A 13,327-nucleotide genomic window follows, 5' to 3' on the forward strand; every position below is an offset into this window, starting at 1 on the left:
GAGGGACACTGCAACATTGTGGTCACAAACATGAAGAGACTCGAGGGAGAGAGCAGTTGCTCTGCCACCATCTGAGGAGATTCCAGGAGGGGAACCCCAAGCTGTTTCCTTAATCCCTCATGGATGCTTTTATTTAATACCACAAATAAGACCCAGAAGTACCCTAAACTCCAAACCATACCCCTACTCGATGAAGTAAACAAAAGCTCCTGGGATGAAACAAGTGGCTACTCAGTTTGAAAGAGACCTCTTATTCTGGGCCTCACCCTGCTCTTGACCTGTCTTTTTTACATCTGACAGTCATTGGCTTTTTATGAGATTTAGGATTACCTACTTTGCTCTGCCTCTGAAATTTTTGTCCCTCTCACTCATGTCCTCCTCTGTGGGCCCCTTCAGTCTGCCAGCTGGGCCCACATTGCTTGTACCCATGGTTCTGCTCCTCCTTAGAACATGTACTTGTTCCCTCAGGCCCTGCTCCAGAACAATGAGCCTGCAATGTTTTCAGCATCTACATACACCCTTTACCTAAAGGGCCTTTGAGACCTATAACCCTCTGGACTTGACTGGCACCCAGCCCAGAGAGAGACCAGCTGCTCTGTAAAGGCTTTCATGGATTCAGCATAGTTAAGTGATAACTCATAGGGGCAATTCTCACCTCTTTCCTCCTCCACAGGAGAACTCAGCACACACTTAAGAAGCTTCCTTCTCATTTCTTTAATGTTCCAGGAAACATACACAATGGACAAATCACCTTGAGTTCATCTGCATTTCTATAGGAGGCAAAACTTCAATGGAGGGATGCTCCCAGTTTACTGTGGCTTCTGCTTTGCTGGAACCAGATACTGACATCTCCCACCCAAATAATCCAGCAGCCTCACAATACTTGGGGAACAGGAAGCATGAATGCTCTTTGCAGGTGGCCCAACAAAGAAATGAGAAGCTATTCTTATTTTCAAGCAGCCCAGAACTCTCAGACTCAGGATATTCAACACTTTTTTTAACGTGAAAAGCAGAAGAGACTGGCCGTCTCTCTCGCCCACTGCTGCTTTCTATAAACTCCCTTTCCTGAGTTAGGACCCAAGTTAGAGGTTTCAAGACCTGGTTTCCCTGACTGTTGAAATTATGCCACAGCAACGGGAAGAACACAGAACTTTCAAAACTGTTCACTGCAGCCCACTACTATGAGGACCTGCCCACCAGATATTAACACCCTTACTACTAGCAACAGGACATCATCTTGGTAGTTTGACTTTTCACCCTTCCTAATAAGCACATGTGATACACAACTTGCAGTTTCTCAGTTGCACAATCAGAAACCTGTGACATCATAAAACTCTGAGCAGCATGTTGGAAGCACCCTAGCAACCAGACCCAATAAGGTTAATGCTTCTCTGGGCTGGAGAAATGGCACAGATGGAGTGAAGCTGTCTCAGATTAGCCTTTTGTAATAAATTTTGAGAATTCTACCAGGACTAAATAACCACAAGTTTCGGTTTGGTTTTATTTTTGTTTGAATAGTCAACCATATACTACTGCATCAAACCAGCCAATCCCCATAGGTGATAAGACATAGTTTTTATTCATTCCACAAGGGTGGGATTGGCCCGAGATGAAGGGATGCAGTTGTTTCTCTATAGTGGCAGTGCCTTTGGGGAGATGTGGGCTGCCTGTTTCAGAAATGATGTTTTAATTGGAAAAAAAAAAAAAAAAAAAAACCCTTTCATCACCCTCACTACAAGTTTATGAAACTACTTCTTCCCAACTGTGTGATTTTGATAATAGCAGATGAAATCCAAAGTAAAGCTCAGTATCTTAGATGTTCTGACTTGTTAGAAATACAGGTGTGGAGGCAGGGCAATTCTCTTTCAGGCTAAATTGATGGCCTAGATATTTTTATGCGTGGGTCACAATCCATTTCTTAAATTTACCTGACAAAATTCACTTGGAAAGTTTGTAAACAAGAAGACTGCTCTACCTTTATCTTGGTGACTGGTTCTGCAAGTTTGCAGAGAAGTTATGGTACTGCCCCTTAAACAATGACCCCAGATGACTGATGTGATTATATGAGAGCAGAGCCTTCCATCAGCCAGAGCTATGCTCTAACAAACAAGAGAGTCCCAAATTATGTTAACAGAAGACAAATCTGTGATACTTTGATTCTAGCTCGGGATTTAAATGCATTAAATCCTGACAATGAAGGACAGTAATTCTCTGATCCTTGGATTTCTCTGATTTCCTTAACCAAGGGAAAATCCTTGATCACATAGAGGTAGTTCAAGCCCTTCTAGGGGCGCATTTGTATCAGTAAATGAAACAAAACCAAACATCTTGTTCATCACAGAAATCATCAGTATAACATTTTAAACTTGAATTTGTTTAGTGAGGATACATATTCACTAATGTGCTCAGTTGCTCAGTCATAAATACATATGCACAAATCAACCTACTTTTTTAGCTTTCCAAGTGATCTCCACATCCTGATCTGATCTCCATGTCCTGTTAACTCTGCCCACAGGAAAAGAGCAGAGCAATGGGAGTACCCCAGCATTTGGAAAATAAAATCCTCCTGTGAGAATCCAGAGGTATTGCCTTCTCCCTTATTCCATTTCTCAAAGAGAATAGCTCTGAAGCTCCTGGAAACTGGCTACAAATTAGGGATTACCATAGAGGGTTCATTAAGTAAATTATAGTATATATTCATTATTATGATGCAACCATTATGATGATACTAAATAACTGATAATGACATGGGAAAACATGATACAATGATCAATAAGAGAACAAAATGTATAGGTACATAACCATATTACATAATTTCACTGATTACACATAAATATACAATCATTTATGTGGAAACATGACTAAGGTGTAAGGTATAAAAATATTTTATTTTTTTTAAAAGTAAATGGGCTACAAATAAGTTCCATAGTATTCTTTAGATTTTTTTCTAGGTCTTTTCTATTATTAAATTTAATGCATCTTTATTATTTTTTAGAATAAAGTGTGGTTTCCCTGGTAGCTCAGCAGTAAAGAATCCACATGCAATAAAGGAGACCTGGGTTTGATCCCTGGGTAGGGAAGATCCCTTGGAGAAGGAAATGGCAATGCAACAGAGGGGGAAATTACTTTCATGTTAAAAATAATTTAAAGCATGTTAAGAAATATGGTTTGCCAATCATGGCTCTAGGATTTGAGCAGACTCACTACGGGTAGGGACAGTTACCATTAGTAATAATCAAACTTGCTTCTAGGGTCATCAGGCAATGTTTTATTACCAATGCTACAAAGACCATTGAGAATGTTCAGGAACACCTGGCACCATGTTCTGTTCCATGAAGTCAATCCAGATCAGAACCCCAAGGGCAGAGCAGGCAAAGGAGCTGAAAAGATGACTTGATATCCAGCTTAAAAAATAATGGTACTTTTCACAGTAGTCTTCAGTATACAGAAGATTTTGAGGTTAAATGTCCTGTTATCCAGAGATGACACAGAAACCAGCAGGCAAAAGTTACTGGAGAGTTCAGATTTCAGATCAGCACAAAGAACAACTTACTATCTGAGCTCCTGAGGAGGGCAGCTTCCCAACCCTTCAGAGCTCAGTCTGACACTAGAGGATCATCTGTCCAGGAGGCTGATGAAGGAATGGTCATCTTCAGCAGCAAAAGCTGTGTTAAGTAACATGCAAGCTTCCTACTCATGCAGGGGACCCTAAGGTATCAAATATATGAAGCAGAGATTTTATTTGACCAGGCAAGCAGACAGACATGACTATTCCCATCATAAAGATGAGGAAGTTGAGACTCAGAAAGAACTGAATGCCCAAGTCATACAGCTGGAGAGTAGTAGAACCACTAACTTTAAGCCAATGCTGTGAGCACCAGTATATGTATTCAAATACCAGGGTATATGTATAAAGCCAAGATACCAATAACTCTAAAAAGGATTCAGGAGATAGATCCTTGAGTGGTAAACAGGAAGGAGAAATGGCAACTTCTTCCTCAACCTTTGGCCTTCATGACAGTATTACAGCTTGCACCTTCTTGCTTCATCCAACACAATAGTTTTCTAGGAGAAAGAGAGAGTCGTAGCTGAAGTCGCAGTCAAATCCAAAGTTTTGTTCTCTGAAAGGCTCTCTGAACTGCCTAGACATGATCCACACAGCAGCCACACTTTTCATGACTGGGGCTGAGGCTGGGACAGTAGCTGCTGAGGCAGGAAGGGAAAGGCTGTGAACTTCACCAAATAAAGACATGCTTGGGTGCTGAGTGAGAATATGAGCCACAAGGAAGCAGGAGCCTTCTGCCTCTGGTTCCAAGAAAACTGCTGTGGTCTTGGCTATGGGGCTCCTAAAGAAATACATGCATTCCTGTCAGAGAAAACCCAGCAGCACAGAATAGGACTGGATAGGAGGGCTGGTCTTTCTCATCTGTGGTTTCTGGCCTTTGGCCCCTGATTATAGTTGCCGGTGTTGCTGCTCTGCCACAAAGAGACATCATCCCAAGAAAAAAAAAAAAAAAAAAAAAAAAACAGAGAGAGAGAGAAGGAGAGAGAATGCCAGTAAAATAAAACTGGGAGCATTAGACAGGTTTTTATTTCTTCTTTCCAGAAAATTGTCAAGGCATTAACATGGTACTCAGCATTCCGATTTCTATGACTGGCAATTTTACTCAAGTGAGTTCCAGGAAGGAGGGAAAATCATTCCAATGAATGTTTATTGAGTATATACCATGAAAGAAGCACTCTGCTAGAACATTTCCATGTGTTGAATCATGTTAGCCTTGTGAAGATCTCCTGAAGCGGCTAGTTTCACTGTGCTTACTTTACAGATATAGAAATATACAGAGAAATGGCACTAACCTGTTTGAGGTATTATTCTTATAGACCAGGTGCAGAAACTGAATACTTAAGGAAGGCTATGACACTTGCGCCCAGATTTCACAACAAATGCAGGACAAATCTGAACTAAAACTCCAATCTTCTGGATCAGGTTTGATGATCTTCTCCTAGCCTAAAAAAATATCCTGGACCAGTGCTCACAAAGCATAACCACGAGTATCTTATGAAACTTCCTGGCTCATAGAAATTTCCTGAATAAACTCTCTTAAATATCAACATGTATAAGTGAACCAAAATTTCCCTGGACATGTACAGTGAGTCAGACGCTCACTCCGTCAGATGCTTTCATAGCTGACTTGTGAAATGGTATTTTTATCTCCTTACTAATGGAATGTAAGTGCCATATTTGAGGTCTCACAGCCAGTTCATAGCAAAGAAGGAATGTGAAGCATGTCTTCTGACCCTCAGCCCAGGTCTCTCCACTTTACATCTCAGATTAACTTCCCAAATGGAAGAGAGTTCTTGAAACAACGCAACAGCTAAAACCATTTAAACTTGAATCTCAGCCACTTTGACCTTAATAGTATGCTTTTAAAATTTTCTCTAAATGTCTTGGCCTTTAATAATTAATTAAATTGAGCTCATAAACAGGGTAATCCTGACTTTACTATAATGAGGTGCTTTATTCTCCCTCATATAATTTTACTGATAACTGTGATCATTTTCAACCAAAGTAATGCCCTTCTCAAGGAAGAGAGCTGACATCTCTAAAGTTTGGTCTACATGCTACCTTCTCACAGACAACAAGGAACCCAAAACCCAGAGATCAGGTAAAAGAGGTGAAGGCAAATCTTCCCAAAAACAAAAAACAGATTCATTTAATTTTTTTTTATTTTTATTTTTTTAATTCTTTTCTTTTTTTATTCTTTTTTTTAACTTTACAATATTCTATTGGTTTTGCCATATATCAACATGAATCTGCCACAGGTATATACGTGTTCCCCATCCTGAACCCTCCTCCCTCCTCCCTCCCCGTACCATCCCCCTGGGTCAATAAACAAAAGAGGACAGATTCATTTTAAATCAAAATTAGTCTTTGGGGATAGAGAAAGAGATATACCTATATCTTTACAGAGAATGAATATGTATCACTAAGCAGCCAATATGGTAGGAATGAATTCTGCTGGCCCTTATGAATTAGCAATTTTACAGAGATGCTTTCAGTGAAGCTCTGAAGTCAGCACATGAGGATCTATAACACCAAGAGAGTGTGAAACAGCAGTGTTTTCAGAAGTGAACTTGAGCAGGAAGACAAGCACACATGCTAGAAGCGCAAGGGGTTCACCAGACAAGAGACCCTAGGGATACAGAAGTGCCAACTCTCAAAGCAACCTCATCATACATTCGGAAATGGACAATACCTCCTTAGATTCTGTTATAACAGATCAGTGAAATAAGGTCCCTACCATTACGTAAATAGCCCTAATACTTTTAGTTGACTATTGCAATTAAAAGAAATCCACCAAATTAAATCAAAAGTTGTGTTTTCTACAGAGTCAGTTAGGCTAGCTTCTTAAATAGGTTACTCCATTAACCAACTTCATAACTTCTAGACGGAATGGAGCACTAGAATTTGTTACTCTGATGCACTGATCAAATCCTGAACAACCACACATTCTCTATGCTCTTTATACACCATTTCTTACAGTCTCAATCTCTCCATCAAGACCCCATTCCAAACTCAGGTTCTCTCCTGACATGCTTAAATGAAGGATAACTTTGAGAATGAAAGATGTGAGAGAAGAAAGTAACAATGAAGCAGCAGGCTTCATTCTTCACTTATTTATCAATTCATTATAAATTTATAAATATACCTCTCACTTCATAATATCCCTAGGAAACTTGTTGGTGGAGAGGACTAACTGATAGCTTATTGCAAGGGGGCAAATGGATTTGAACAGCTCCCCAATTTTATATTTTATATAAAAACCCTCTTTGCACTGGAATTAGCATGTGCATCTTACAGCCTTTATGAGAACTTAGTCATATTAGGATATTTCAAGAAAGGGTGGATAAGCAACAAAAATGATTCCATTAGCAGCAAATAGCCTGCTGAGTAATCTGTGCTTAGGTTGCACTAACTCAGTTCTCTTAACTCATTTAAGGTTTGCAGCAGCTTAGACTCATATACTTTCCCTGGCCTTCTGAATTAATAATAAACACCTTATTCAGGAGGCTTCCAAGATATGGTCACGTGACACAATGAATCAGGAGTGGCATCTCACCTCTCTGCTTACATGAGAAGATGATGAGCTTAGAGTAAACCTCAGTGGGGTCACCAACCTTGGGAACAGCTTTGCTTATGAAAGATCCTAAATTTTGTTCAGAATGGACTTGCAAGAAGCCACATGTGATTTGTATTTGTAGCCTGGATGGACTTTTTAGGGAAACACATAGTATTTATATTCAGCACATAGGACTCAATTAACCAAAAGAAGACTGAAGGCTTAACCAAGCAATAGGCGTTCCTTCATAGAAGAAGCTTCTGGATGGCCACTATTGATCTAAAATCCTACATTGAGGACAGAGGTTAGAGCAACGTGTAAGCAAGTATAACCAAGCCAAAGTCCTGTGTGCATGCACACACACACACACACACACACACATTTATAATCAGTGGTATCAGGGCTTTATCTGCCTTGCAAAGTAAAAGCTAATTCAAAAGTACACCAGAGTAGTTCAGTGTGTATATACACACACACACACACACACAATACACTATATATATATATATATAACACTACACACACACACTGTCAATAGCCACCCAACTGCCATAGCTGGAAACATGGCCATTGCCTTCTCTGGCTCTCTCTCTTCCCACCAGCCTTCCTAGATCCCCACCCCCAGTTACTGGTTGTATAGCCTAAAATTTGTATCAAATCTTTCTATACCCACCCATCTTTACAAGTAAATCTGCTAATTCTGATCACTATAACTTCTTGCCTAGGTTTTCCTTCTAACTTTTCTCCTTGCCTCCATTGTAAGAGATTTATATGTCCAGTTTGCTTCACCACACATTTGCTGAATTCTGAGGATGTACAAGAACACAAAGAGTCAATCCTGCCATCTCATGGTGCTTAGAAAACAAAACCCATCCAGAAGAGGGGGAGGCAAGGACCCAGTACACGGAACTAAAGAAGGGTGAATTGATAAGGAGAATCTAAATCATATTTCACAATGTCCTAATATTGGGCAGAGCTAGAGTCTGAGGACCAGCCTGGATGGCTGGCACAGTTACTTAGCTAACAGAAGAACTAGCAGTTATTTTTCACATTGCTTGAGTGACGAGGTTGGAAGTTTAGTGGACACCAAACCATTACAATTTTCCACACCCTCCCAAAAGGGGGAGGAGTAGTACAAAGCTAAGTTGAACATCCGTGATGAGAAATGAATTTCTACCTCTTTTCCAAAGCTGAAGACACTAGAAACACCAACACATCAATATAAAGTTATAGAGAATCACATCATGGTAGCAAGCGATAACCAAAAAAGACTGACTTTTGCCAAAGATGAAATCCAGATAAAACCTAGATCAATCTCTCATAAACTGAGGTAGTCAACTCCCAACCCTATGATTCTAAAAGACAAAAAGATAAATTCTCTTTTAGAAAACAGTATTGTTTGTATTCTCTGTGATTCTTTTCTATGCTAGCTGGCATACAATGGCATACAACAGAAGATTGATAAACGTGAAGATGATGAAGCCATATATTAAAATAATATATTAATACAAGGAAAACAAACAAATGGATCTGAATAGAGTCCAGAAAGACACCTGACAAATTTACAGTCCACAAATTTGTAACAAAGATCACTATGAAAACCAGTGGAAAAAGAATAATCTTGCTAATGAATAATCCCGTGTCAACTGTATAGCCATTTTGGAAAAAAAATAAAGTCTAACATGAGTTAACTTTATTCTTTGACAGCAGGTCTGAGAAAGCTATTAAGATGAAAATCATGAGCTATGCATTAAACTAATTTAGGTACCGAATCCCTCACATTTACATGTATACACTAAGTTAACTATGGGTATGGTGATATCATTCCCTCTCTCACATATCACATTTCTTAGGGAAACAATATTGCACTAACAGAAAATGACTACTGACTTGTCATAATCACCTCAACAACCACACTGATTCAGGCCACATGCCCAAGAAAATGACAGCATCACCCATTTCTATCTGGTACAGAAGAAGCAACACAACAAATATGAAGGGAAGCTGTCAAAACTTGCTAGTGGAACTCTACTCTGAAGAGATGAGACAGCAATGTTTCAGATTTAAGGCAAGTCTTAATCTTTGGGAGCTCAGATTCTTTGGTTTAGTCATCATGTCTCTGACATGTCTGAGACATGATGCATAAAAGGAAACCAAACATGATATTTAAAGACTGTTAGTCAAGAGTCCCAAATGGCATGGAGATGGAGGAGACTAGAAAGGAAGAATGACATCACATACTGTTACATGTACTAAGAAACATGAAGGTGGACCTAGTTCTCGTAAGAAAGACAGGAAAATGAATATAGATTGCCTCTCCTCCTCCCAAACATCCTTGGCTTGGCAAATTCCTAATCCTACATAAATAAAGGCCAGCTCCCCAATTTCTTGTAAAATCACTTCTTCCCTCTGCCAGGAGGATGAGTTGACTCTCCACCCATTCGTATCCCCATAGAACTTTTAAAAATTCTTATTATACTTATTATGTATTTAAAACTCTAAATAGTGATTTTTCTGTTTGTGCAAATATCTAATCCCACTAGTATGTGCAACCTCAAGGGAAAAGGCTACATCTTAGCATGTAGCACAATCACTTAAGATGTTCTAATAGCTTTACTACAAGAGCAATACTTACACATGGCAAAAATTCAAAATAGTACAGATAAAAATAAAAGGAATGGTTAAAAATTTCCTCCCATGATCTAGACCAGTGGGCAGCAAACTTTTCTTGTAAGGGTCCAGACAGAAAATATTTTAGGTGCTGCAGGATGGTCTCTGTTACAACTACTTAACTCTGCTGTTGTATCACAGATCACAAAAACAGATGATATGTAAAAATGAATGAATGGGGCTTTGTTCCAATAAAACTTATATGAAAGTAGAAGTTTATTGTATGAAAAAGATTTACTATAAAGCAGTAAGACTCAAGATGGTGTGCTGCTCCCTAAGAAAAACAATATAAATAATTTTGAAAACACAGGAAATTCATAAATATACCTACATATATATGGTCAGAGCTTCCCAGATGGTGCCAGTGGTAAGGAACCTTCCTGCCAATGCAGGAGACATTAGAGACTCAGGTTTGATTCCTGGGTCGGGAAGATATGGGCATGGCAACTCAGTCCAGTACTCTAGCCTAGAGAATCCCCATGGACAGAGGAGCCTGATGGGCTACAGTCTATATGATCACAAAGAGTCGGACACGACTGAAGTGACATAGCACACATGCATGCATGCATATATGGTCAACTGTTTACCAAGAATGTTACAAAGATAAATTCAAAGGTAAGGATTGTCACTTATATGTGGGGGCCTAAGGATCATACCTGAATGTAGTTTTTTTGTCAGTGAGCAAGCCCACGGCTGTCCAGTTCAAAACCCCTCCATCCACTGGGCAAAATTCAGGACAGGTCAAGGTGGAGATTAGAGACAGTGTTTCCAAGCCAGGGTGACAAATGCCCTTTTCATAATTCTAACTGAAAGTGGTGGAAAGTAAAGAACTAAACCAGAGAAAGATGTTTTATCTAAACAGGCAAGCCCTGTATTAGATGGACCATGAGTTTGGGTTTCCACATCCTCTGTCATCTGAGTTAGGGAAGGTGACCAGAACCCTCAAACCTTTGACTCTGGGCAAAGTATGATCCACCAATTACCTGATAACTTAACTCGGAAGCACTATCTTAAGGTGAGTATCCATGGTGTCTGTGCTACTTCTTTAGGGTCAGCAGCCAGCAAGGTGAAAGCAAATGGCAGCTTCTGTATATCTTCCTGGATAACAAGCTAGAGACAAAACACATTGGTGATATTACATGAATTATTCACAGGGATAAATGGAGGTCATGAAAGGAATAAAACAGGCCAGCAATCTGAGAACATGGCGACTTGGAAAGGAGCACACTTAAGATTTTTCCTCTCATGCCAAGGGGTCTCCTCCCTATCATCACTCTAAACTGACTTTTAAATTCTCTAATCAACCCCCAAATAAACCCATCTATGGGGTGGTATGATCCAGCAGAAAGAGCTTTAGAGTCAAAGTCAGAACAAAACTTAAATCCCTGATCTGTCACTCTATAAGTAACTTATGACAGGTTTCTTAACTCCTCTGAGCCTCAGTTTTCACAGGGTTAGAACAAAGACAACACCAACTTCACAGGATTGTTGTGAGGTTTCAATTAAATAACACAGTGATATTCTGCAATGTTATTACAGAGAATTGCTCAAAAGGTGTGGCGATTTATATCATTGTTGCTAACACTCAGCTTCTGTTATCATGTAGATAGCATGCTAAGTCGCTTCAGTCATGTCCGACTCTATGCGACCCCATGGACGGCAGGCCACCAGGCTCCCCTGTCCCTGGGATTCTCCAGGCAAGAACACTGGAGTGGGTTGCCATTTCCTTCTCCAATGCATGAAAGTGAAAAGTGAAAGTGAAGTCGCTCAGTCATGTCTGACTCTTAGCGACCCCATGGACTGCAGCCTACCAGACTCCTCTGTCCATGGGATTTTCCAGGCAAGAGTACTGGAGTGGGGTGCCATTGCCTTCTCTGATAGCTTAGTGTTCTGCAAACCCTCTCTGCCTTGTTCCCAAACCCCAGCCTTGATTAGTCACCAGGGCAAAAAAAGGGATTGATGACTCATTTACAATGGTGGGCACTTAACACTTGTATAAACAGGCAATGGCACCTCACTTGCAGTAAATCTTGTCAATGATGGGCATGGACACTTTTTAAAGGCTTTTCACTTTCCTTCATTGGAGAAGGCAATGGCAACCCACTCCAGTGTTCTTGCCTGGAGAATCCCAGGGACGAGGGAGCCTGGTGGGCTGCCGTCTATGGGGTCACACAGAGTCGGACACAACTGAAGTGACTTAGCAGCAGCAATGACCCACAAATCAACCTGGACCAGGAAAACTGATCTAAAGCCCAACATATGTAATTTGTATTAGGTTCTTCTCAAACCCAGGAGCTCGGTGCCCAATCTCCATGCTTCTCTCCAAACATTGAGGTCCCTGACAGCACAGGCTGCAGCCAAAACAAAAATTCTGTCTCCAACCTGTGGCAAGAAAAAAAAAAAAAAAAAGCCTGAGCAAGTCGAGGGATCAGTGGAATGCTGTGTCCGAAGTTTTAGCCCCTCTTCCTCCAATAACTGAAGTGTAAATCACAGGGCAAAATTCCTGTTTCATCTCCCACAAAATGTAGATATAAAGATATCTGTCCTTCTAATCTTTTAGGACTATGATGAAAATAAAACTGAAGTGATGGGACAAAATTCTTCAAAAGTGAGTCATTTTGAATAGTGCAAAGGTACATTACTGATCTAAGGTAGTACTATAAAAAACATTCAGCAGATCACAGCAGAAAGAGAGACACGAGACCATTTATGCACATGTAAAAGTTCACACCAGAGCATTCAGGTCCTTTTATTCCTACCTACATTTTAGAATAAGCTCTCTTCTTTCAGTATACACCTTACATGGTAGGATTTCACCTTTGTTTCTTGCCAAGCTTTTAACTATTGCCTCTATCTAACCTGCAGACTCAAGCCTGCCCTCTACAGTAACCATTACATTGTGAGGAGTCTGGGTCCTCCTCACACCGGCCACACTTCGTTCAGGCCATCATCTTTGGCTACTGCGCGGACACTATTTGACAAATTTCCCCGATGGACACTATTTGACAAATTTCCCCGATGGAGACAAAGATGCAGTCTGCATACTTTCTAGAGGTGTAGGAAAATAATTAAGATTCACAAAAAGGTAGGTCACATCTGTATATAAATGTAAAGACATAAAGTGGCAGTTTGGGCAGCTTGGCTGAGGATGTTTCTGATACAGTTTACTAACTAAATGATAGTCTTTTATTTTTTGAAAAATGTCATAATAAGAAAAAGCAACAACATCCAAGGTGAGATTTAGATGTGCAAATAAGGGCAATCAAATTTCTAAGGGATGGCATATTTTTCTTTTCCTTGGTATAGATTTTCAGTTTCTCATTTGGTATGCCTTATATCTATAACTAGGGCCTCTCTCATAGCTCAGTTCATAAAGAATCTGCCTGCAATGCAGGAGACCCCGGGCTGATTCCTAGGTCGGGAAGACCTGCTGAAGAAGGGATAGGCTACCGACTCCAATATTCTTGGGCTTCCCTTGTGGCTCAGCTGGTAAAGAATCTGCCTGCAATGTGGGAGACCTGAGTTCGATCCCTGGG

The 13,327-nt window shown here is 40.2% G+C and overlaps 1 long non-coding RNA gene across 1 annotated transcript; it reads right to left on the reverse strand.

The window, feature by feature from the left end:
• Window positions 1-2,862: 2,862 nt before the first annotated feature.
• On the reverse strand, window positions 2,863-11,518 carry LOC102391973. Its single transcript, XR_003106126.3, has 2 exons — window positions 10,775-11,518; window positions 2,863-4,065 (listed from the first exon to the last, which is right to left on the reverse strand). It is a non-coding gene; the product is annotated as an uncharacterized LOC102391973 (long non-coding RNA).
• Between the last annotated feature and the right edge of the window lie 1,809 nt (window positions 11,519-13,327).

This window comes from Bubalus bubalis, chromosome 23, assembly GCF_019923935.1.
Source record: "Bubalus bubalis isolate 160015118507 breed Murrah chromosome 23, NDDB_SH_1, whole genome shotgun sequence".
Taxonomy (NCBI): Eukaryota; Metazoa; Chordata; class Mammalia; order Artiodactyla; family Bovidae; genus Bubalus; species Bubalus bubalis.